Source organism: Hirundo rustica, chromosome 17 (assembly GCF_015227805.2).
Source record: "Hirundo rustica isolate bHirRus1 chromosome 17, bHirRus1.pri.v3, whole genome shotgun sequence".
NCBI lineage: Eukaryota > Metazoa > Chordata > Aves > Passeriformes > Hirundinidae > Hirundo > Hirundo rustica.
The window spans coordinates 7,235,399-7,261,679 of NC_053466.1; the positions used below are offsets into that span (position 1 = coordinate 7,235,399).

General features: G+C 39.8%; 1 protein-coding gene across 5 annotated transcripts in view; it reads left to right on the forward strand.

Annotated features, from left to right (window-relative positions):
* Window positions 1–26,281, forward strand: part of ARVCF (ARVCF delta catenin family member) — a 246,832-nt gene that overhangs the window by 64,071 nt on the left and 156,480 nt on the right. For all 5 annotated transcript variants that reach the window (XM_058422876.1, XM_040081323.2, XM_040081324.2 and 2 more), the window contains exon 2: window positions 19,302–19,368. The gene's annotated coding sequence lies outside the window, so the exon portion shown is untranslated. The remainder of the gene's footprint in view (window positions 1–19,301; window positions 19,369–26,281) is intronic.

A 26,281-nucleotide genomic window follows, 5' to 3' on the forward strand; every position in this document is an offset into this window, starting at 1 on the left:
GGCTGTGATATAATTGGAATTAGTTACGTGCAAAGGTTTTTGTAACCAAGTGTGACTTCCAGCAGAAAAAGAAAAATGCAGGACAAACTGCATGAGCATATAAAGTAGGTTTGTATAGGTCAAAGAAGCAGAAAAAAGTGACTTGGGGCTAAAATATGATAGCTTCATGTCAAATCCCTGAATTAATGCTTTCCTGGCAAGCAGGCGTGTGGACATGTGTAGGGGTGTTTGAGAAAAGTGAAATAGATTACAGTCCTGAAAGGGGATTCTTGGGCAAGGTGTTTTTCTTTTTCTTGGATGGGAGAAATAGCTGAGTAGTTACTTTCCTGCAAAGTCAAAAGAGGCCACCTTTGACATAAGGTCTCTATGGGGAACAGTACAGAATGTGAAAGAGAAAATAACAAGGGAATGTTTTTTAAGGGGTCCATTTCTTTCTCTTATGAGGGCTATTGAAATAGAAAACCTCCCCGAGCACAGCAAAAAGCAAATGCAACTTAATTATGTTACTGATACTCTTCTGAAATGCCTTTCTTAGTTGTCTAAAAAACAGGAAAAGAAATGCTAGTTCTGCAGTATGATTGTTTCCTTGCTATGCTTAATTTCTTTGTATGTTTAATTCTCTCTGAAGCTTAAAATAGCTTTCTGGTGCTTGCCTTGCTGGCCTCTTGTGCTTTATTTACTTTTGAATTGATTTTCAAGCTTTCACTCACTTCCTTTTGGCATGAAGATCTGTAGGGATAAGGGGATTGTGTCTCTTCCTCTGTCCTCTGCTGCCATGCTTCCTCCCTTTCCTCTGTCATGCAACACTGGCCTCATCAGCTGGGTTTTTAATAACTCCAAATGGAGGAGTTCTGTGATGGGAGTTGGGAAGCAATACTGTAATACAGTTGGCCTGTATGACTAATCAGTTAGATAAAGAATTTGGGCTGCAGAATAGCAGAGCCTTCATGCTTGATTGATGATAACAGCAGCCAGCTGACTTACTGCCCTTACTGCCAGCATCCCCCACACTATTAGAGAGGATTTCTAGCACAGGACAATAGATTTGTCCTAGTAAGCATAATGCTAGGGTTTGTAGCGCATGACATCAAAACCAAAAGGAAAGCAGGTCAAAATGGATGGCTCCCTGATTATACTTAGAAAAGCAGGAGTGGAAGGGTCTGGAACTCCTGTTTGCTCATCCCCTACCTGCACACTTCCTACCAAAAGAAGTGGATTAGTGTCTGTACTCAGCACAGCGTAAAGAATCTCTCTCATTCCTAATGACCTTTACCATGGAGCTTGTTTTTCCTTGGCAAAGCTCCCAGACCATAGGCAGGGCTGATTTCTTTGGCCAGCAGAAGTTATTCTCTTTGAGTCAGGGCTTGGGAAACTGCTATTATACATAAGGTTAGGATGTATGGAGGGAAATAAAGTATCCTTTAAGAAACCCATAAGAAAGAAGGGAAGGCTATGCTTGTTTACTATAAATGTATCTTAATTTCTTTTGTCTTACAAGCTGTAAACAGGTCTCAGAAAATCTTACTTGCTGTGGAGTTGGAGTGTTTTGTGTCTTGTGATGTGAACTTGCTACACTGTTCAGAAAGCCATGGATCATACTGGTTCATTGAAGCTGCAAAGAAGTTGAGGTGGGGAAACTTTATTTGTTGCAAAGAGAAAGATGAAAGTTTTCCTGGATGAAATCAAAATCTGTTTATGAGTCTCAGGAGAGCGATTCCACTCTCCTGCTTTACAGGAGAAAAAGGAGCCAAGAATATGGATGTTTCTAACACATACACATAATAATACTTTTTATGGATAGTGTGAGCTTACTGGGTGTCAGGTGTTAGCAGATTGATTGCACTCGGTGTCACTGGAGAAACCAAGCTGTACTTTTTCCTGTTTAAATATCATTGTGACCACTGTTCTCATTACACCTACTAAAACAGAAGCAAAAGGCACCTAAAATAATATCTGTGTATTGGATACTTTATTTAGATTGATGTAGATACTGTTTGGAGCAGAACTCCACTGAGTACATAAACTAATATTTAAGATATTTCTGTAATCGGACTTCAGTTGCTGGCTTGAGATATGTGGGTCAGTTTACTATCTATACAAAGAAATTGCCTAAACTGTAAATAGCTGGTAATGCTTTCTGCCCAGAATTTGAGCTTTGACTTAGTACCTAAGAGAGAAGTATTAGGCTACAGTACTGATTCCGATTTGAAGTTGAATGCTGAAAATTCTTTGTGAAATTGTTAACAGCAGGGAGCTTCTTTTGTGAAGAACTAAATTAGAAGCTTTCAAATCTTTCAGTACTGACAGACTAAATAACCTCAGCAATTGATGAAGTTTTTATTCTGTCACTGGCTGTCCTTCTTTTCTAGGTCCCTTATTCATAACAAAATTATCTTGGTGTAAAAGGGAGTTCAACCTTTCACAATTAGCCTTCACTTCCTGCTTGCTTCATTCCCAGTTACCACAATCTAAGCCACAGAAATACAATTACAATATTGAATGACAGGAATTCTGAGACAATTTAGTTTTGTTGTTTGTGATGTAGGGACTTGTGTGGGTGGCTGAGAGCTGGGTACCTGTGGCAGGACTGACAGCCGACCCTCCCCGAGCGACTCCGCTGATGGGAGACCTGCCAGGCGTGCAGCTCTGCGTGGTGGCTGCCAGTGGTTATTCATCCTTGGCTGCTTCCCTTCTGCTGCACGTGCCACGTGAACTTAATATCCAGCTATCACACAAATGAAAATGGGGCGCTGTGTGTTAACCTGCAGCTGAGTCAAAGAGCATTTTAATGCTGTCATAAAACTGCAAACTCTTATGAAGCTTAAAATATCCCAGACTGCATCTTTTAAGCTGTTACGCTGATGTTCTCAATTTATGTATGTGCATTACCTAAAAGATGCAAAGTTCTCAAATGGAAAATAAAGTCTGCAGTATCTGCTCTGAAGTGCATCTGCACCATCTCTTTATGAGGTTTGAACTGATGAACTTGCCTTATGCTGTGCCTCCCAAACAGATGCCAGAGAGACTCAGTCCAGTTCAGAGATACCATCAGGCTGGTACAGCTTGGGATGTTCTATATTCAGTGCTTGTCCGAGTCCACAGAACTCAGTGGAGTGGCATAGGGGGGAAAATTTCTTAGATTTTGCTTTGTCTGGATGGATTGAGAGGTGTTCTGGATACATGACAACTATGAAGGTGGAATTTGAAGCCATTTTGCCCAGCAGAAGCAATTACGCAATCTATTTAATACAATTTTTTGTATTTTTCAGGCCAGGTGACACATTTTAAAGACAGCTCTGAATGGCTAATTAATTTTACTTTACTCTTTTGTGATTGACTTGATCTTCTGGGTCTGTAAATCAAACCAGTTGGTGTTCAGCTTTTTTAAAGTTCAATCATACCCAGGCTTTTGGCTCTGATGAGCATTTAGCCATAGGGCTCTGTACCAATGGGGGACAGATAAGGCAAGAAGCATTTTGTTATTTTCATTTTTCCTTGGAGAAAATAAGCTGGGGAAAGGATTGTAATTCCCCCAGTAATTTGGGTAAAAGGGTGGGTGGTATAAAACCAGAGAACAGTCTGGAACAAGAACTCTTCAACTGAAATGCTATTGAGTTAGTTCTGGTTCTCTGTGGAAAGTAAAGGGAGGAAAGACCAAACAGAGAACAAGAATTGTGCTGGTTGGAAAAAGCTGGAACACTTGAGATGCACCTAGGGAAGCATTCCTGTTGTTGGCAGTGGCACTCACTGTGAGCTGAGTGTCCAGTGTCTGCCAGGAACCAGTTCTTGTGTGCCGATCCCAGAGCAGCACGTCCCTCTGCTTTCAAATGGGATTCATTTCCCATTTAAGTTTGCTTGCTGTAATTCCATATGGGGAGATGTGCAAACGTGGGCAGTGTCCTTGGGACAGTGCAGAAGGGATGCAGGAGAAGGGAAATAGGAGGGACTACACTGTGCTTGAGGTTGTGTGAGATCTCTCAAGGAACTGTGGTAGGTAGAAGTTGTGTCTTTAGAGCTCCTGCACCTGAAGGAAGAAAATATAGTCTTAAAATACTGCAAAGCAGTTAAACCAGTAGAGAAATAAATAATTTTTCCTGCTACACTTGAAAGGTGTGTTTCATATTTTACCATTTCCTTTGCACTTTCAGATTTCTTAAGAAATCTTTTCTTCTATCTCTGCTAAAGTGTCTGCTTTAATCTTGAAAGAAATCTTAGAAAGCTCAAAGGCACTTCTTTCTGCTTAGTCCCAACACCGGTTGTTCTGCCAGTGCATTTCATCCTGACTCAAGCCAAAGGTACTGGTCCTGGGTATTTACCATAATTCATAGTTGGATTCAAACAGACTTGCACCATTTTGAGTGCTGAAAAGCATTTTATCCCACAGGAGGTTCGGGAGGAGACAGAATGTTGCTTGGATTTGCCAGGAGAGGGCATGTGTTACCCAGGGCAGCAGTGTCTCCCCCTGACCTGCTGCTGCCAGACACCTCTGGGTAACTCCAGAGCTGGAGCAAATTTAGGCACAAGCCCAAAAAAAACCCTGGCATTTTCCCAGTCATTCAGGTAGTTTGCTTACTCTTACAGGTAATGTTCCTCATGGCAGTTTGCGCCCAAAGTGAAGAGTGACCACCATAAAAAAAAGCCTTAAGATCAGCTACAAAGGTTTTTAATCTTGATCCTTCTTTATCTTAGCAGGGTTCCAGGGAGATGTAATTTCGTTGGTGTTGTGTGGGGTTAATGGCTTGACAGGTACAGGAATATTAATAAATATTTCTTAATTATAAGGTGTACTGAATTGCTGAAAGAGGAAATAATATCGCCTTATGACATTTTTGGGCATAACACAGCTAGCCTACCAAATGAAAAAGGATAAAAATAGTAATTTGCACAGTCAGATGTTTTGAAGCCACAGAGGCAGGTAACAAGATTTCAACATCATTGATTCATCTGTGAGCAGAACCGGAGTACAGGCAGGGAGATCAGCAAAATAACCTGCTGGTGTGTCAATTAAATCTCTCTAGTAAACAATCCAAACAAGTGAAATCCTGCTTTAGGCATTTGATGCTTCTTTCTGTAGCAGCAGAAATTCACTACTAGACAATTCTCGTGGTTAAAAAATATCTGGGTAGGTTTTATCTTCAAAGTACTGTCTATCAAACCAGATTTTGCAAGGACTGTTGCATGAAATTTCTCAAGTACCCAAATTTTAGAGTCAGAATAAATAGCAAGGAAAGTTTTAAATGACAAGCAGAAATGCAACAGAAGTTCTCAAACACAGTTTTTACATTTTTGGGCCACTGTATCTTGAACAATACCAAAGATGGACATAAATTATTACATGTATTGAAAAAACAGGTGCAGTGCACCAATTGCCCCCATTGTCCTGAAGACCACCCAGAATATCAGAAGCTGATTGCAGACAAAACAGACAGCTTTAGGAGACCCAGCAGAAGTCCAAAATACTGTAAATATGAGTGTCTTAGCTATTAAAAAATAACCAAAAATAAAAAGTAATTTTAGATTACCTCACAGTAAAATGTAGGAGAAAGAGATCTCTTGTCTGAAAGATTCCAGGTTCAGAGATCTAAGAGCAAACCACTCTGCACCGTGTTACTAGGAGTTCAGAGAGCTCTTCCTGTGCAGGTCTGTGCTACTCATGCTGTGCTGTGGATGCTCCTGCTGTATTAGAGCACCTGGATTCCTTATCCAGGATGGCAGCCCACATTCCTTCTGGTTGTAACTCTACCCTGCAAAGCTCTACCCTAAGTTCATCTCCGTGCTTTTCCTCAGCACTGTTAGGGGTAGGAGTCCACAGTCCTGGAATAGCTGAAATATTTAAGGCCAGTCTACTTCAGTAGACTTGTGCTGATGTTGAATTTGTTTCAGCTTCTACATATTTTTAGATATTGTGGTATGAAATTTCACACCCCCAAACCGTGCCTTCAGGGCAGTGTAGGGCTCATGGCCAGTTCTGCCAGCTCCATAGGGGCTAATGGTGTGAGTGCAGGGTACAGTGCTGCATCCATTCCTTCTTCATTATTTAATAGAACATCTTAGCTGTCGCAGCTTTGTTCTTCAAAGGAAATTTTGACACAGCCTATACATTTATTTATGAATTTGATGTACAAAGGGGAATAGTTCTCTGTGTAATCTTCCCTAGTACCTGTTGTCCTAGGCAGTCTGTGTGTTAGTAAAGGGTGGAGAAGTTTAAGTCCAGGAGCAGCTGATGGTGAGTGATCCTGAATAAATTGATACAATAATCTGAATTGAAAACACAGCACGTAGAGTGACAGTTCTAGCTTTGTTCTTGTGTTTCTGGTTAAAGAAGATTTTTTAAATGATCTGATTTTTCCTGATTGGACTCAGAAGAGCAGTTTAACACTGAGAAAGAATAATGTGAAGGTTATGCAATTTTACAATAAACGTAAGAACTTAGACCTATGGCAAGGGAATAAAATTTCAGGGCTATGACTGGGTTACTAGGTACTAGATACAATTCGAGATGAGCACAGCACCCAGATAAGGTAATTCGATGTAATCGCTAAGTCTTTAATGAAATGGAAGCATAACATGAACAAATACTCACTTGGGGATTTTTTTCTCTAAAACCTGGAGAAGTATTTCTGTACCCCTGAAATTGGTTTCATTTTTTTCTGTTTAGCAGTAGTTTTCAAAATACAGCTTGACAGTCTTGGTTGCTTTTCTTTTACTGCAGTGTTCTCCCAAATTGGGCTGTATCTGATATTCCTTCAGTAGCTGCATTGTTGATGGACATGGGTAGTTGTCCATCACTGCTGCTGTTCCCATCCAACCTTTGTGGGCACGGTGGACACACACACATGGAAGGGGTCAATTTTTTTTGAGACTTTCTGTAGGTTGTGGCCTGAAGGACTGGTGGCCCCTCCCAGATGGGGAGTAATGTGCCTGCCTTGCAGGGAGCAGCGCAGCAGACTCTTGTTCACCCAGTTGCCCTATTATTGCCTCCCTGTGTTTCCTAGGTAGGAAGGAAACTGAGCTGACACCATTTAAAAAAAGCCAGCCAAACCTCAAACCAAGAGAAGCTGGAGGAGCACTACTCACCCATCCCAAACCAATGCCCACAATCCTATCCATCCCTGTTTCTGTCCTGGATAAAGTAGTTAGTGTAATTACATGTGGCTGTGTTAGATTTTTCCATTAACTAAATTCTTCATCCTTTTCTTTTACTCCCGGTTTCCCAGAGTAAGCCTGAGGACTTTCTGCAGTCTAAGTCTTTTATAGCTAATTCAAGGTGCCTAATTTTACAGCAAATGCTCTGACCTGATCTTTTACATTTCTGTAATAAGAAAAAAATCATTGGAGTTTCTATAAATTAAAAAGAATACTTTGTACAGTGAAGTGAAACACTTGCTTTTAAAGTTACATAGAAACTACATGAAGAAAATCTGTTCCTCTCATAAAACGATGTAAGATTTCAGCAGCACTCTTGTATTTGGAGTGTGCCCATTAATGTGTGTGAACCTGTGTGTTTATCTGCCATAGTTATGATGGAAATGCAGAAGTTAAAACCTCCAGCTGCAGCTTGGCTGCTCAGGCACCACTGCAGGCTCTGGGCACTCAAATGCATCCAGACTACAGCTAATGAGCACTAAAGTTAATAAATTTTCACAAGTACTCTGAAAGTTATTTCAAAAGGTGTTTGAACACACCAGTTCTTGTGTGCAGGAAATCATAACTGCATGTGGAAATGTGTACTGTTATCTACAGGTTTGGATAAATGGAATTTTTTGGTTCCTTTTGAGCTTCTCCATTCTCAGGAGTCAGCATCGTGATCAAAGAATCGGAATAGGGTTACGAAAGTAAAAAATTCCTTTTAATCCCAGGTTTTGCTGTACATTTTCCTTGGATACATCATAGTGTGTCTCAGGTAGCAATTACTGGTGCTAACATTACTTCCCTTGGAAAATACATTCAAGTTTCAAGTTGAAAATCTCTATAAATGTAAAATGTTCTCTATAAATATAAAATATTTGCATTATGATGTTAATGGTGGTGTTTCATTAAGCTGCTTATGAATGGAATGATAAAATTCATTCTACTTTCTGCATTTTCAGCGTCTTTTTTTTTTTTTTTTTTTTTTTTTACATCAGACAGTACTTTGAGTTTTCTTAGGGATTTGAAACTTCAGAGTTGTCTTTGCTGACAGTAGCCAATGCAGGTTATGCAGAGGACTGTGCGTTAATTTTCAGAATTGTCAGTTTGGAATGTTACAAGATGTCCGATCACTTGGTTGTTTTGCTTCTGGTGTGGCTGACTGATTTCAGAAGGGGATTAAAAGCGGCTGATGTGACTCCTGCGTTCAGTCCCATAAAGCTGGAATGTGGAGATGCTGTCTGGCCCCACCAAAGTTTTCTCTATGATACAGTTTTCTTTCTCCTTTCTTTAACATTTTGGGAGAGGGGCAAATGCTACCCTTTAGACATGTCTAAATGTTACTGCACATTCTTCAAATTCCTCTTCTTAGTGTTTCACAAGTGCGGAGTTGGGTGCAGCTGAGAAATGAAGATGTAAAAAGAAATGCTAGAGTTCTCTGTTTGTGGTGTCTCTAATTGTATCCAGGTTACATATGCATGTAAATTAATATAATTAATTAGATCTACTCGTTTCAACAGCCAGCTCCTGAAACTGAGCTCACAGTCAGTCTAAATAATTTCCTTTTGCCTGATTATGTCATTACGGATATTACGGACCAAGCATTCCCCTGATATCTCTAGTTTAAATACAATCAGAATAGTGAATGTTTTCTACAAAGAATTTAAGTACCAAATCCATTGAAAGTCTTGACAGAGCACTGTGTCCAGCAGCACGGCTATTACTGTAATTCCATTCAGTTTAATATATGCAAACCAGAGAGTTTCAGTCAATTGCAGCAATAAAACTTTTGTTTCAGCTGCCAAGTTAATCATTTGGCTCCTCATGGTTGTGTGTTTCCATGACAATTGGATGGGTTTATGATTGACACACATACAATTAAAATCTGCCCCTCAGAACTGTAAATCTCCGAGACCTAATGAAAGCTCAGTCATATTCCTAAACAACTTTTTATTGAAAGAATGCTGGATTGTGACTTCCAGCAGCAAAGGGGCTGTGGTTTGTAGGTCTCAGTAATGTTAAGATTTATTGTGGCCTTAGCCTTGGATTTAGATCTCACCTAAATGTGGACTTTTATTCTCTTACTGATTTAAACTTCTGTGGGTTTAGTGATTTCTTTTAATTAACATCTAGAGTAAAATTACCTAGTTCTTCCACAATCTAATTTCCTGTTGCCTTCATATAGGACTGAGTGTGGTTAACAGTGAGAGAGCTTGCTAGAGTTTTTAATAATAAGGTTATGCATATACCAACTCTAGGAAAATATATGCTAATGGCTTTACCAAAATTTACAAAAATTTATGAGCACTTTGGTGGATGAAAAAAATCTTATTTAAAACCATAAAATTCACTTTATGTTATTAAAACTCTGGTATTGTTAATCAAACTAGGTTAATAACAGCGTTTCAGTGAAAAAGTATTTGCTTCATGTTCTCTTTTAGTGTCTGGATGGCCCTGGACGCATGGAAAAGTCCATTTTCCTTTCTCGGGGACAAGAACAGTAGGACTTAGAGTCCTGGATAGCAGCTTATTTTGTATTATCATGGAGATTTATTAGCATTGTATGAGCAGCTTAATATATAGAAGCTTTTTTGTTCAGACTGCTCAGCGTGATTACATTTTTTTGATATAAAGTATGTCATTATTTATTAGTCCATTGAAATTTTTCTAGCAGGTCTCAGACAAGTAAATTTTTTTGTGCAGTTTTGCAAGTCTGATACGGTGTCATTATATCTGATACTGTATTCATAGGATCTGTTTCATTTCTGTACGTGTTGAGATCTGAGAAACACCTAATGCCTACGACACTGTTGTGATTTAAAATCAAAATATCTTGCTCGTTTCCAAGGTGCTTGTACAAAATATATTTCCCTTCTCTAATAACTAGTCAAACTGAGGGGGTTTTGAGGCCGGTATTTTTGGCATCATCAATCCTTAGCTGCATTTTTGGTACCACAGAAATGAGAGCCGTGGCTGAATCATTCAAGAGGAATAATAACACGAGAGGGGAGAAGTTTGGCAGCTGAGCATCGGTGGTGTGCCCCAGCCCCGCGGTGCTGGAGCCGGCACGTCAGTGTCGGGACTGCAGGATCTGCAGTTGCTTGGCTGCTCCCATCCAGCAGCAGCCCTTCAGATTAAAAGAACAGATGTGCAGCCAGATTCTGTCTCTTAAATCCGCACATTTTAAATATTTAAGGTGCAAAAAAGACTTGTGTGATGGAGCTACTGCCTCTGTGGTTTTGGCGGTCAGTCCTGTTCAACAGTTTCATCGCACCTGGTGCTTGTTGTGAGGACACTGTCCAGGCCAGGCTGGCAAAACTAAAATCACATCTGTCAGCTTTTTACTGCTTTGTGGTTTCTCATGCTGTGTTAGTCCCTGTTCTGCCGCTCCACTCCCTGAGCCTGAGCTGCAGTGAGCAGAGTGCTCAGCTGGAAGGTTCTGCAGGGCTTGTAGTTGAGATCTCAACTACATCTGAGCCCAGAGAGATGCCAGTGTGGCGCTGCGCATCCACGCCTCCCAATGCTATGGTGCTGGTACTTCTCTGACCTCAGTTCTTTCCATTTCTGTGGGTTTTGTGAGCAAAAGGGGAAAGGTTCTATGGTACTGAAAAACTGATTCAACAGGTGTATTAGATCTGGACTGAGAAATACATAAATTTTAAAAGCAATGCAGTTCCACACTCACTGATCTTACCAGGAATGTGTATTAATCCTTCTATCAACATGAAGAGCAGGAACTGTGGCATGGAGCAAATGTATAAGAATTGTTTTCCTGTTTATTTCTCTACTAGTAATTACTTGTTCACTTTCCTGACCAGCCGTGGCTCCGTAGGACTGACTCAGTGTGTGCTTTCTTCACTGTTCACCTTATTTTCCTCATTTCTTTGCTGGCATGTGTTTTTTTCCTTTTTGTTTTCCCTCTGTCTAGCCACAGAGACAGTTGTCTGCAGCCACTAAATCACATATCAGAATTATAAATTAATACGGATTAGTCGATTGCTATTTCATACATTCTGAGTTTTGTCCTGGCGAGTTCCCGCAGCAGCCACGTGAAGGACGGGCAGCGAGGGGGATGAACACAGCGATGGAGGCTGTCCTGACAGGAGCTGGGGCACTTCTCCAGGGTCACACTTGGCACACGCTGCCATTGCCAGGTCACACGTGGCGCTGCTGTTCTGCTCACGGTGCAGATCTCTCTAGAATGTGCTCTTCGAATCCTCAGTACTACACTGCTTAACTTGGCCTTTCAAAAGCCTCTGCTCTCCTGTTTGTGTCTCCACTGGTAGCAAAATGCAGGATTTGGGACTCAGAGGTCAAGCTGTCACTGAAATAGATTAGGCAGTTTATTGTAATAGCTGAATTTCTAGTGATCTGAGTTTACTGCCTCACTGTTGCTATATTCTTTCTGTTTTCAATACTGGCTTGTCTGTCTCAGAATCCCAGCACTCCTTCTTAGTTAGGTTTTCTGTAGCACATCCTCCCAATATTTCATAGGAAAACAAGTTGCTTGAAATTAGCAAGATGTTAGAGTTTTAAGAATATGTTTTCATGTAATCCCCTTAATTGGCCTTAAAGATAAATAAAAAACAAGTTATTTTTTTAGTACAGGTTTAAATAATTGATTCAATTTCTTTACAGTAGATTTGTAATAAATTTTCTATATCAGAAGAGCTACACTAATACATGAAAAAGATGAGAGAAGTCACCATAAAAAAGGAAACAGTGTGGCAAAGCGAATAATTTTGCGTCAGAAGTGCCTGGATAACCAAATTCCTGCTGCTTTCATGTCTTAATCCTCTTAAAAGAAGAGGCTGAACTCTTTCAGTGTTTAAAGACCAGATTAAACCCAACAAACTGTTACAATTCTACGATCGTTAAGCATATGCACTGAAGGCACTAAGAAACAAACTGTCAATAAATGCATATATTTACCATGCTTCAATTAATGTCAGATTATAGATACAGAATTTTTATGCGAGTGTGGGTGGGAACACATATTTCTGGAAACTTAACAGTGCATGTTTGAGCTGCTCTTGTTTGTCCTGGGAATTGAGAGACCTGTGGCTTAGTGTTTGAATAAGATGGTCTGTCTTTAAGTAGCCTGAGTGCAATGACTGCCCTGTAGCCTGAATGCATTAGAATGAAACATGAAGCTTGTAAGAGTTCGGGAATTTGGAATAGAAATATTCTTCGTGTTTCCTTCTTCATTAAGCTATCCCTGCTTTTTGTGTGAATTCCCAGTCGGCCGGGAAAGGTTACTGAGCTCTCATCTATATCAACTGCAAATGATTGATTTCTTCTATCCCTAGATATTCTTCCTACCCATCTGTTTTACATTCTTAGAGCAGCGATTTTGGATGCTATTTATATCTTTCCTTGGCAATTGTTTTTCAGTTTAGATTACTGCAGTAATTCACCTTTAATTTCCCCTTTGCTTTATTGAAGCAATTTATATTAGGGATCGTAATCTGTGCTAATGTCACACTGATCCTTGTGCGTGACTGAATAGAAGCCCTACTTTTTATCTGCATGTGAATTTCTCCCTTCAGTTCATCATTAATAAACAGAACTTATTAAATTATTTTTAAACAAAGACAAATGGAAACGTGGTTATGCAATTAATAGAATATACATAATTGTTGTGTGAGTCAGACAGACATGCTGTGCTCTTTCGCTGTCATCCAGGTACAGATTTTGCATCCTTGCAACTTCTGCTGCGAAAACCTCATTAGTCAAATCAGTGCTTCTGTGGAACATATAGTTAAAAGAATGCGAGCACATTTCAAATGATCTGACTGCTTGTACCATTTGGTTTCCTAGCTGTTCATATGTATTTTGTTAATTTGGGAATGTTCTTTAAGTTTACCTACATACACATACATCCACCTTGCCACTTTTCTGGAAGATGTTTGCGTCTCTTGCCACCCAGAAGAGGGTTATGGATTCTGCAGGTTTGCTACAGGACTCCCCTTGCTTCAAGCTACTTTTTTAAGCTCTTGTTTAAAAAAAAAATTCAAATCCTTCTTCATACGAAGAACTGTAAGAGATGTGGCTGAGGCCTCATTCAGTTGTGTTTTTTTAAGGACAAGAGGAAGGCATCACTTAGGTGTTAAGTAATTGATTTCTCACTCACAGCTCTTGACCTTCAGCAAATTGTCATTCTCTTGCGATTTCTCCAATCTTACCTGTATTTTTTTGTTCCTTTGTTTTACCTTTATTAACATGTGATAGTCATCTGCCTGTGGTAGAAGGTCTTGTGCCAGTTACAGGATTAGGTGCTGGTCTAGGAGTAACTGCTTGAAGTGTTCTAGTGGTCAGCTTAGACTATTAAGAGTATTCAGATTTATCTGCAGCAATGCAAATTATCAGGAAAACATCTTAAGCTAGGCTACCCTATAATTTTATTCACAAAATATTGTTAGTTAAGCTTTCACTCAGGCTGTTTTTCTTCTTCTGTTTGGGCAAAGAAAGAACTGGACGTTTTTCAAGTACATATTTTCAGCAAGAAATTTCCTAGCTTGACAAAACATCTGGCAGCTGCTTTTGTTCCGAGTGGAACCCTAGGCAGTGTAATTGCCAGGGCAGGAGCTGTTGGGCACGGCAGTCAGTGAACACGCCAGAAAACATGGTCAGAGCAGCACAGGAGCCTCTGATGGTGCTGCTGGTTATTGCCATCCCAGTCAAACTGGGACGGTGCTCTGCTGTGTTACACCAGCTAATCTGTGCTGGAGGAGTACAGGAGGTTATGGATTACAATTTGTGGCTTTCCTTTTTGAATTAAAACTGTGAACAAGGATTCTTCTAAAAATTCCAGCTTGCCTTGGAAAATCTGCTCTCTTAACTGTGGTTACAGGACTGGGTCTGGCTTGCTTGAGAGAGGAATTTCTACCCTGGAGAATACAAACATCTGCAACCAGTTTCCCACAGTTGTTGTGAACTTTATTAGCACTAGTGTATTATTACTAAAATGAGGATTAATTTTTTTATCCTTCTTTTTTCAAGATTAAATTTCATTATAGAATTTTTGAAGATCACCTTTGCCTCCCATTTAAATGAAGAAATTTATCCTCTTTCTGTAATATGTAAAACGTGACTTTGGTTACCCCATGAATGCTATCAGGTTCAATTTAGACACCCTTGGTATACTAGAAAACAAAATTAGATAATTCATCATCTAAATTAAATGAAACTCCATATTAGCATGTAATATAACAAAATTCCTTTCAAAATTTTCATAAAAAGTGATCAACTGCTGCATTTTAATTTAATTGGGTGTGATGAATTCTTACGCAGAGTAGGCTGTAAAATTTTAAAATACATTTTTCAATAAAAGGTATTCAGTTGTAGTTTTATTGTTCTGTAAGTTCTTGAAACAATGCTGTTGGTAGTCTCACTTATTACATATATATCTGCAGCAGTGTGGTATTAGACTGTGTATACCTTGTTTTTCCATTCCTAGATGTCTGTTTGTAATGAGAATTAATAGGAACATAGTACTAGCAGCTGTCAGCAGGCTCTTGATAAGAAGATTATAATGTGTTAACTTTAAAGAGGTAGGAATGTATAATTCATGGCTACTTGGTGGATTTTGCAAATGTCCCAGTTGTACACAGCTGTTAATCGGAATGACATGATGGAAAACAAATTTTGGAAATACTGTCATTTAGGTTTGTTGCAATCAAGAAACTGCTGTTTGAATGCAACTTCTCTGTTTGATGTTCAGGAGGAAATCTTAGTCCTGTATTAAAAACACTAAACTGTCTGTGCTTCTTATAAATATTAATTTACCAAATGCACAGAAATCTGTGACATTTCCTTCAGAAGAAAGGATTAGCTTTAATTTTGCTCGTATCATAGCACAGCAGAGTGAATCACTGTACATTGGCTTTTGTAGTTCTGTATTTCATACATTTTCTTTTAATATGTCATGTCTTTATCAACACAGTAACACAGCAGAGGAAATAGGTGCTCCTGGTTTGGCAGAGTTAGTTCAGCCATTGTTTCTTTTATAAATGATTTACTTCACTGGTAGCATGTAATGACTTGAGTGACATTTTATAGGCTGTTGTACATTTTCACTCCTGACATTTTAAAAAGCCACAGTTCTTATCTGTGACATGTCTGTGTACTGATGCATGGACTCTTTACTACTTTTGTAATATTTATATAAAATTTATTGGCAGTAACTGCTATTACCCAGCGCATCTCTTTTGAAAGGTCTCTTTCTCTCTCTGTCTCTCCACGTTGACTGAGCTGTTCAGAGGGGGTTTGGAACTTTCTGGGCATTTTGCCACTGCTTCTGTCCGAACTTTGTCTACGTTTGTATCAGCTGCTTTAGTTAGTGGTTGCTCGCTTGATGTTAACATGCTGATTTACACTATAATTAAGAATGAGTAGGAGTTTCTAAGGGAACTCAGAGCTCCTAAGTAACACAAAAATAATGCTGTTTTAAATAAATTTCTGGAGATAATTGAGTGTAAATATTAAAATATCCAACAGCTTGAAGTCCACCTCTTTTGATGGAAAGCTTTGTAATGAGTTTACAGGGTGACTGCTGTTCATTATGTTTGTATCACATCTTTAAGAGGAAAAAAACTCACTTCCCATGACTGTTTTGTATGTTTTGATGCAAGTTTTGACAGAGCATATACCCACACGCTGGGTTGTGTAATGTAGCTACCTCATGTTTGCCATCTGATACCTTACATAAAAGCAGAACTGTGCTGTCAGTCAGAATACCCTACATTTCTTTGTGAAATAAAATAGCAGTTTAGCAAATGAAGATGTAAGTGAAGGAAGAGAATTCTTTCTTTTCACCTCCTTGTCTCTTGGTTAAGTAAATCACAGCAGATACAAAATAACGCTTCGGAGAGCTCTATTCAGCTCTGCCCAAACTTCTGGGGATTTATCTGTGACAGAGCTCTTGCCAAGGAAAACATACAATTGGAGGGTATCAGCTTCTTGCAATCAATAAAAACAAGACATGGACAGACAAATTAATCTGGGAGTAAGTGAGCTCTTTTCCACTGGTTTCTTTTCCATTGGGGTGCCTGTTGGCGAGTGAAGTTGTGCTGACTGCAATCCACTGCGACGGAAGCATTTGTTCCTTGAGGCTGCTTTGAGGTTGTAAGTGTGCAGTGAGGGCTGGAGCCATGAGACTGTAGGTAATTTTTCTGCTACGAAATAGATGACATCATCAGAATTCCTTATTAGTTATTTCAATGCCAGAAATGCCAGAGAGAAGGTCATCTGAGTGACAGAGAGAGCCAAAGATAAGGGCTTTCCATTCATACCCTGGGCAAGATTTTGCAATGTGTGCTTATAGTAGTATTTTAGCTGAGTTGAAAAGCAGTCTGCTTGTCCATCCACACCATGCTTTTGTCTCGTTTATCTTGGACTACTACAGTGCTTGCTTGCCTCACACTTGGCAGTGTTAATGTCACTGGTTTCTGTGCAGAGGCGAGGGATCCCCTCGGTGCCTCCAAGGTGTTCCAGCCATGGATTGTGTGACGCTGGCTCCGTGTCGCTGACACAGGCTGCACAGTGAGAGCCAAGGGCCAGGCAGCCTGCCCGTACCTGCCTGTACCTGCCTGTACCTGCCTGGGGGCTGCTCCTCACACTGACAGAAAAAAAATGTGTTCAGGAGCTGGGGTGGATGCTCAGAAGCCTTTTGAGTAAGGGAACAAGAAGGTGTGAGGAGTGGATTACCAGCACAGGACAAGCATAGCTGATGATACTGAATAAGACATTAGGAAAAAGGAATGGTCGCACAAGTTGCTACTGTACTTCCCATTACGCTGTTTGTGTAAAAGTACTCATCTGTTGCCAGTGCACGCATTTGCAATGTTGCAGAATCAGAATTTGTCCCTAAGTCTTCCTGTTGTCCAATAAGCTGCTCACATTCTCACCGTGTTAGAAAAGCTTTAATAACTAATTATGTTCACTGGAGTAGGACAAGAATGAAGTGTGGTGGGGATGCAATTGTGGAAATCGCTGACTGGCAAGAAATGCTTTGCTGATAGATGCTTTACTTTCTCAGACATTTTTGCAGTGTCAGTGCCTTGATGTTCTGTTAAGTTCTTTGTTCTGAAAATATTTATCTTAATTAGTTACTACAGCTAGAGACTAATTGTCTGATTTCTTTTTTTTAGTCATTTGTTGGCGAGCAAACATAAAACCACTCTGTCTTTAACAGTGCAACTGGGGTAATTAGTTACAAGTGAGAGATAACAAGCAATCTGAAAAGGCATTACAAGTTTTTCTCCACCTTTCCCATTTGAGAGCTGTAAGATACTTGATTAAAATCAGCAATAGAAATCTATCACTGGAATGAAGCAGCATTTTTGTAATGGAACACAGGTGTTTTGTTAAATGTCATGCCATCCAAACTGGTGGGTTTTCCCCCCTCTCCCCTGCACCACAGGTCGTGTTACCAAATGGGCAGCAACCAGGGGCTGACAAGGGAACTTTGCAGGATGGGAATGAGCCTCAGCAAGCTCCAGCTTCCCAGGATTTGGGGCTGAAGCTCTGAGCTGGCATCCGCCCATCTAAAGCAGCGCTTGGCTTCCCGCTGGCAGTTGGACTGCACCCATGTGAACATGGCAGTGAATTATCTGCTCCAGGTGTTTGCCATAACCCACACAGCACATTAGGGACTGGCACTGGCCTGACAAACACCCTGCTCAGAGAGGAAAATGAAACACCTAGATTTGTGTTAAAAAGACAAGGAGTTTTTTCTTGTAGTCAACACTAGATTCCAGGCTGTACAGGTGTGATTATCACTAGAAGACCACCAGTAAGAGTGTGAGTGTATATAAAAGCACTCATATTTTATATACATATTTTTGAGATCTTGTGAAGTAGGCAAATGCACTTTATTCCCAGGTTATATGATAAAAAAAGATTGAACATCCCACAGCTGTACATGAATGCTGTAGTGGGACTGGGTCTTACCCAGGACATCCCAAGCCTTAGGCAGTCTTCTTGACTCTGAATCAACAACAAAAATATAGGTGGAAAAGGAGGGAAGAAAAATCGTGGAAAGTATTTTTTCCAGTAGTTTTTGTCTATTTCAGGTGACACTAAATGTAAAACATTATTTATTTCTGGCTTAATAAAATAAATACAATTAGCTTACTTAGAGGAGATAAGTCATATCCTTATGAGACAAAAGCTAAAAGAAATTAGGCTTCACAGAAGCTCTCCTCTTACATCAGAGATGTAGAATTTTCTTTTAGCACTTCTGTGGTTACAGTGAGTCTGCAGGATTGAGGTGCTTTTCCTTACTTACCACTCGCATGTTTATTTGGCTGCCTTGTGCCATCCAGGCAAAGGAGGAGCAGTGAGGAGGGGTCTGGTGCTGGAGCCTGGCGTTAGTGGAAGGGCAGGGACACGTCTCACGTCTGGGTTTTGGGTAAACTTTTCCTGAGTGAAACCCAGCGTGGGTGATCTGCAGGAATCAACTGCTTGAAATGATCTTGCTCTCAGAAAGAGAGCAGGAGAGTGGGAAGCCAAGACAAAGGATCCTCCTGGTTAACTTTGGGAAATTGCTAGGATAAGAAATGCTGGAATGGAAATGCTGCATCAAGCTCTAACAAAAAATGAGATTTTGAAAAACACTGAGTTCTTTCTGGTGAATTTCCTGCCCTAATTTCTCTTTATTTCCTCCTCTTTGAAGAAAAAATGTCAGGCGGGATGAGGTGTATCTGTGGAACCGCAGTTGACATTTTTAGAGCCACTAGATGGCATTTAGACCTGGATGACTGAAAATGCTCTGATGTGTGCTTATGAGGGAAACATTTTTTGCTTTTAAATCTAGGAATTAACAGGGAATTAAATATATATTGGATTAAATTTTAAGTTTAGGAATGTGTGATTTATGCACGTATGAGTGGCACTGGGACAGATATCAGGAGGATCTTTTGATGGAGTTTACTTTCAGTACTCCAGTTCTGTGGGATTTTCTTGGGATTTCAGGTGATGGTGAAATAGATGGCAGAGCTAATGCTTTTTTGTAAACCAGCAGGACTCCGGAAGGGGAACCAAAGAGCGATACAAATAAAAGACTTCCACAATATTATGTAAATGTTACCAGTTATTCAAAAATAATCCCCTCTTCCTACTTCCCCCAGATGGAATAAAAATCTTTGTTATTTTCTTTGTTTCTCTTACAGAGTTATTATTGAACCAAGGGAGAATTTCCATCTTAAAAGACACTACAAGAAAGAAAGATTATAAAAGGTACTGTGTTTCTGCAGCTGAGTCTCCTGAGTGTCTTGTTACTGTTTCCTTATGTGTGTTCTTAAATCACTGTCCTTTTATTAAATTGTCTTTACACCTCACAGATTCCTTTGTTTGCATGCTATTAAAGGCCAACTAAATTTTGTCTAACATAGTGGTAGGATGGTTGAGGAGCAGAAAGAGGGGACTACACCTGTGATATCTCTTAAAAGTGGAACTAGGACAGGAGCCTCTGCCATCGTTCACTGTGTCCCGAGCAGGGGCAGTGGCAGGGGTAAAATGCAAGTGCAGCTGAGGAAAACAGAGATGACAGTTTTCTCTTTTGTGCCTTCTCTGATCCGTCTCTCCCTTCTCCTATTACCATGGTAATGCTCATTTAGCTTCATTCTACTCCTGACAGAGCAGGGGATGTCTCTCAGCTCTGGGACTTGTTCCTACAGGCAGTAAGAGGAGTCAGACTCTCAGGGTGTCTTTTCCTCTCTCTGTGCCCTCCCTGCCAGCTATATCTCAGTCTTTCTGGAATCAAAAGTCAATCCTCTGATCACTTAGAGGATGTCCATAAGCATTTTCAGCTGCTCTGAATTCACTTCAATACTTTGGTGTGTCTGTTTTAAATCTGCGGACTTGAAAGTGAATAATGGGATTAAATATTGAAGTACTCTTGTTTATTTTCCTGAAATATTGCTCCCTTCTGTGTACTGCTTTATTTTTCTCGGTGTAGGTGGATTATAGTTTTAGCCAAGCATTCCTCGAAAATAATCCTCTCAATAACACAATATCATGTTACTGATTTTTGTAAAGTTTTTTCCATTTTCATTTGATTGTTTATGGATTAAACAGATTTTCCTTTGTATATGTCAAACCAAAAAGTTTTATTGAAAAACAATAGTTTCAAAGCTGTTTGTAGGAAAGATTCTCAGCAGAGTTTATGTTGTATTTACTGTCTGAATTGTTTGGGACTTAGCTCTGTTCCTTTCATAGTTTTAATGAAATGAGTTAGAAGTGTTTATTATAGCTGAAATGTATTCCTATTTATACAGTGCAGGATTTTAGTTTTAACATAATAGAGGGAATTTGCTTTAAACATTTGAAGTGGTTAGAAAGTTAAAGCAAAATTGTTATTTTTCCCATTCAGCAGTTATCAGCAGGATGGTTATTAAAAAGGGATGTTTGAATAGAAAGTTGTTTCTTGGAGCAGATCTTGAGTGATTTGGAAGAAATATTTCCACTTCCAAATAACTGTAATTAGGCACTAGTGATAAGTTTGTTCCTGGAAATAGGAAATACTCTCGATGGGGGATATAAACTACAAAAAGCATTAAGATTTAGTCAAAGATAAAAATGTAGGATAGGCTTGGAAGGGCTGAGATCAGAGTCTAGCTATAGTTATCTAGGAGAAAATGTCTCCTCCAAAACACAGTTGGTACTGATCCCCTAAATCCATTCTTTTCCCAATTCCTGCTGATTTTCAGGTCACGGTCAGCCTCAGCACAGAAGATGTAATTTAAATGTGGCAGTTGAGCAGTTGAAATGGAGGTTTATGAGCAGGTGAGATTCAGAACAGGTTTTCCATGCAGGGAAGGAGGGATGTGGAGAAGGGGGATCCCTGGAGGTGTTGGGTGTGGTATTGGTGTGTTGCCAGCCCAAGGCTGTGGTGACCTGTGCCAGGCTCTCGTCCCCTGCACAGCAGCGTGGACACCGCATCCTGGTGCTTTGCTGGCAGCCCAAATGCTTAAATTCTGATAGAGACACAAACCAGTGAATAAAAAGCTCTTGTAATAGTCTTGAAAATTGATACTTGCAGTTCTGCTCAGTGTGTGGCCGTGACACCTGGCAGCGTAAGCACAGCGCCGCGTTTCTGCTGCGTGCGAGGGAAGAGCTGAACGAGTGAAGGACGCCTGAGTCTGGTTAATCAATGAGGTTACTATGGCATCTGGATGGGAACCAGGCACATCACAGTGTAATTCTCTGAGGGCTTCTTTGGCTGTCAGTTTAACCCCACAGAAGCCAAGCTGCTTGGCTACTAGAATAGGAGGTGCTTCTCAGGGATAAGGATGCCTGCCTTGAAAATTCAGCAGCACCTGGCGCCTGGAAACAGGGGAGTTGAACTGGCAATTCTTGTGGCAGTGCTTCTGCCCCTCAACCAGGCACCACCTCTGCAGCAGCACCTTTTTGCAGTGTGTAACAAAGACTGTTCTGTTAAGAGATGTTGCATGCTAAAATCCATCGTATGGAATGATGACTTTCTCCAAGACTTTCATTAAAATGTATCTGTTTTTCCTGTCTTTATGTTTATGCATGAACTGAATGATTATTCAAGACAGCAGATGAGTTAAATACTTTTATTTTGCTCAGAAATTATTTATTAGTTCTCAAATGCATGTTTGCCTTGTAATACTAAAAAGCTGTGGTGTTAATCAGCACAAACTTGGATTGCATCCTAAACTTATAAGGGTAAAATGAACTTGGATTGCATTTTAAATGTATAGATGCTGAAACAGTGAAGGGTGTGCTCTGCACATGCCGTTGCAGAAATCAGATCAACAGTTTTGGTCTAAACGGAGTAGATTTACTTAGAGTGCCTCAGGCTTCCAAACGTAGCTTGGTGAAAAAAAAAAAAATCCTGGATTTAGAATGACACAGATGTTACTGGAGAGAATTAAAGCTAGTGGGCCTTATTTGCTTCTTTTGTCTTTGTATTGCTTTAATCTCTTCTTTGATACTGTTGCTGGTTTAAAGCAGCATAAGTTGGAAATCTGATTGTTTTTAATGAGAGAGGTTGAAATATGGAAGACTAATGCAGTAAGCTTGGTTGGAAAGCAGCTAATGAAATTATTTTGATTTAGTAGCTTCAAGAATTAAACATGAACGTTGACATTATGTTCTTTCCTGTTTATATTGATGTTTTCAGTTCCCTGGTGGAGCAGCCACACGATCCACTAGATGTGGCTGTGAGAGGTAAACAAGACCCGTGTTCTGGAAAACAGCTGAAGGGTTTTGGTTTTGTTTTTCTCCTGAAAGCAGGTGAAAACCACAGGGAAGAGACTTGCTCTGAACACTTCAGACCTGTGAATTTTTTTTCCTAGCAGTGCCAGTTTATTTATTAGTATAAAATGCTATATGAGATACTAAATATTTGATTCAGATGGGTTGGAGAATCTGTTTCTGTTTGATGCACTTATTTGCATTAATCTTAAAAATAGTAATTGGAAATGCCCTCATAAATCCTGAGACTGGAGCCCGAGAATTAAAAAGCATTTGTTATTACCCAGGAATGTAGCTGTGCAGTTTTATTGGCCTTTCTTCTACTGTAATCTATGGATCTCATTTAGCTGCTTGCAGCCCTGTTCTTCTGCAACATAAAAGGAAGGAAATCTCTCAATAGCCTGAAATCAAATTATCTCTCTGCGTTAATCTACATGTAAAACATCCAAGCCCACTTCTTTAAAGGAAAACAGTTTTACTGATAAGCAGAGCTAGACTGTGTTCTTTGGATACTAGAATTAAGTGGATTTTTTTTTTTTTTTTTTTTTTTTTTTTTTTTTTTTTTTTTTTTTTTTTTTTTTTTTTTTTTTTGTCTGCAGAGTGCTATTTATAGCATCAATTAACTCCTCATGCTTGGGATAAGTCATTTGACACATCTGTTGCTGAGCTTAAACATTCACTATTCTGTAGGATCGCAGTTGGATTTTTTCCTCTCAAAATGTGTCCTGAAAGGACAATTTTCTACCTGATGGCTCTAAGTTTGAGTGTGCTATCTAAACACGCTGCCTGGTGCCTCCAGGGGCATTTGGAACGGAGCTGTTGGGCTGCCTGACTGCAGAGCTGACCTCAGCTTTGTTGTTTGCCATTTTGTCATTTATCTGCTTGATGATAGCACAATAGTATCTTTTATGAAAGAATTATTATGAGCTTCTGCAGGATTTTCCGACCTTGCTGTAATGTTTCAGTTACTCTGTTTCACCCGTGACGAACTGGCCTGGCTTTGGGAGCTGCCGCCTGCCCGCTGACTCTTGTTGCTGTGTTTTGTAGAGATTTAATGCTTGGAAATAGGGCGCTGTTCTCAGCTCTGGTTCTCCACACAGAACCAGTTTCAGTCAACATCCCTAGCAACAGCCTTTCTCTTAAAATGGAAGCCCTTTTGCCAAAACTCCAAACACGAAGAGACGAGACAAATGAGGATTCTTGTGTGCTGTTCAGTGAAATCTTGTATGTGTTCTGTGGAAGTAAGCGCATGAGGTTGTAACGGTGTGTTTGTGTGTTTGGCTTACTTGCAGCCAGATTGGATTGTATATTAATGAAGCCAAGCTTTAAAATCCATGGGAAAGAAGGGCAGACTGGAGTTATGAACTGTGCTGCTTTTGATCTTTATCCTTTCCCCATTGAAATAGCCCTGTTCTGAGAAGGGATGTATTGATTTTGGGTGGCTCTGCTTGCAGGGGAGCCTCGACAGTCAGGAAGTAATTTCTGTTGAAAATGTTACAGCCTCTGTGGTTAATTGGAGGCTCGATGCTGTTTAAGTCACAGAGGCTGTTGGAGGGGTTTTCCTTTGCTGCTTGGGAGACATGACTCCAGCGCAGTGGTTGTGGTGGGATTGTGTGTTGTGTTTCTGCTCGGAGTGATCAGTGGCTGAAGGGTCTGCTGATGTGGCTTAGGAGCAGATTGGGGTCGCAGGATGTGGGGGACACGGAGCTGCTGCTCAAGGCAGCTGTGACAGCGCTTGGAAGCCTGGGTATCCACAACTCAGAAAGGGACCACAAAGTGCAATCCATTTTTAAGCAGAGCTCCTTATTGATTTCAGTGGGGGAGACCTTTGAAAAATCGATGGCACGCAGCAGCTTTAGTATGCAAGGACATGTGTTCTGGGGTGTTAAAGTGATCGGCCTATGAACTAATCAAGCTGGAGCAATCATGTCTGGCAAGTTCCAGGGCAAAAGAAAAGGTGTCAGAGGCTTGAGATGCAGCAAATTGATTATTCATATTCCAAGAGAGATTGCAAATTATGATCTTGTTCGTTCCAGCTTTGACTTTCAAATTTCATTTTATTTCTATAGAAAAACAAAAACTATAACAGGAAATCTAAAAAGTTTTTGGCAATATGTAAACACGGGCCTGGTTGATATAAGGTATAGTGTTAAACAAATAGAATCGCTGAACTAATCAAAATATTCTGATTATTTTCCATGAGAAACCATCTTTGCCTTGTCTAGTCTTTTGGGATTTACAAGATTTTTATGAAAACTGTTCCACCTAGACACTCGTTTGGAAATATTTGGGGTGTTTTGTTTACACAGAGAGTTTACAGTGCACAGTGTGAATTTATAGACTATCACATACCCCATTAAACCTTAGTGTGGACGCTTAGTAGGTGTGAAGTAATACGCTGCCATTTTGCCGTGCTGTTTTATGCTTAATTAACACTAACGCTGATCTCGGAAGGAAGTGTGGCATAATGAGTGCCGTGATGGAGGAGTTCATCTTATTCAGTGTAGACAAGTCCTTAGGTCCCAGAGAGCAAGAGCTCTGCTTCAGAAAGGTGCTCTTTGCTGTTCTGGTCTATAAATTATAAATTTTAGGAAGAAATAGATTTTTTTTTTTTTACATTGGGTAAAAGTAACCATAGGCTAAAGCATTTACCTTAGAAATTGCCCTTTTAAAAATATTTCCATTTGAAATTTAGAGCATTAAACTGAATTATTTATGCTATTATATATATGCAGTTGTGAGAAAAATGTTCTGTATTTCCATAATTTATTTTCATTTCCATTTGGAAGAAGAGTATAGCAGTTGAAATTTACCTTACTGGGGGAAAAGGGCTCCAGTATAATTAAAGCTATGTAGACACACTGTGTCAGCAAGCCCTGAAAACACTGCATGAAATTTTGGCAGGAAGACCTGAAAAACTCTAGCAAAGTGCTGAAGGGAGAAGTCTTTATCAAAGGGAAGCTCTAGAAAGAAGACTGCTGTCATTTAAACATGCAGTGATTAATACATAGATAGTGAGTTGGATATAAGAAAATTCTGTTGGGTTTTTTTTGCTGGGAACTGTATCTTTTCTGAGGTATTACATTACGATTTCAGTGCTTTTAACTAAAAAATTAATGAAATTATTTCTTTTTAAATGGACTGGGAGCCAATTTCTGTAAGATTGGAGATGCTGTGGTGCTGTTGACCAGAGCCAGTTCTGTAGTGAGTTGTGTTGGAACTGTATTGCCTTTACAAGCATGTGTTTGGACGCTTTTGTTGATGTTGCTTAATCCAGTTCATATTATGATATTCTACAAATTTATTTGCAGGATTGATTGATTGATTGATTGATTGATACAGAATTCTTCCTGCTGGATGATCAGATGAAATTTCTTACTGATGTAAAATTTCGAATATTGCACGGTGACATTTTTTTCTGCAGTAGTGGAAGTGGTGAACTGCAGCATTCATTGCAATGTCCTTAAGATGCAAAGTTCCTTCTCAAGGAGTTCTCCTGTTACCATTTCCTCTGTCCTCGTTCATTCCTGAGTTTAAACCTTGTTTCACAGACTGCCTCTGTCCGAAGGAACACAAAAACTCGGACCAGCTTTTTTGTTGTTTCTTTTGACACCAGCACAATGTGTCTGTCTGTGCCTACCAGAGAACTATATTGAAATAGCTTTCTTTGTGAATTCCTCATTGCTATTCATTGGTGGAGGTTGTCACGTAAGGTTCAAATTAGAACTCAGTCAACCACAGCAGCAAGAGGACCCAGGCTCAAGAAAGATTTCAGCATAGGGTCTGAGAAGCAGTTTATTTGGAGTGCATTACATGTATTTATATATGTTTTAATATATATATGTCTAAAGTCTACATGTCTTTATATATATATGTCTACTCTTTTATCTCTGGAAACTCAGTTATGTTTAATTTACTCTCTCTGGTC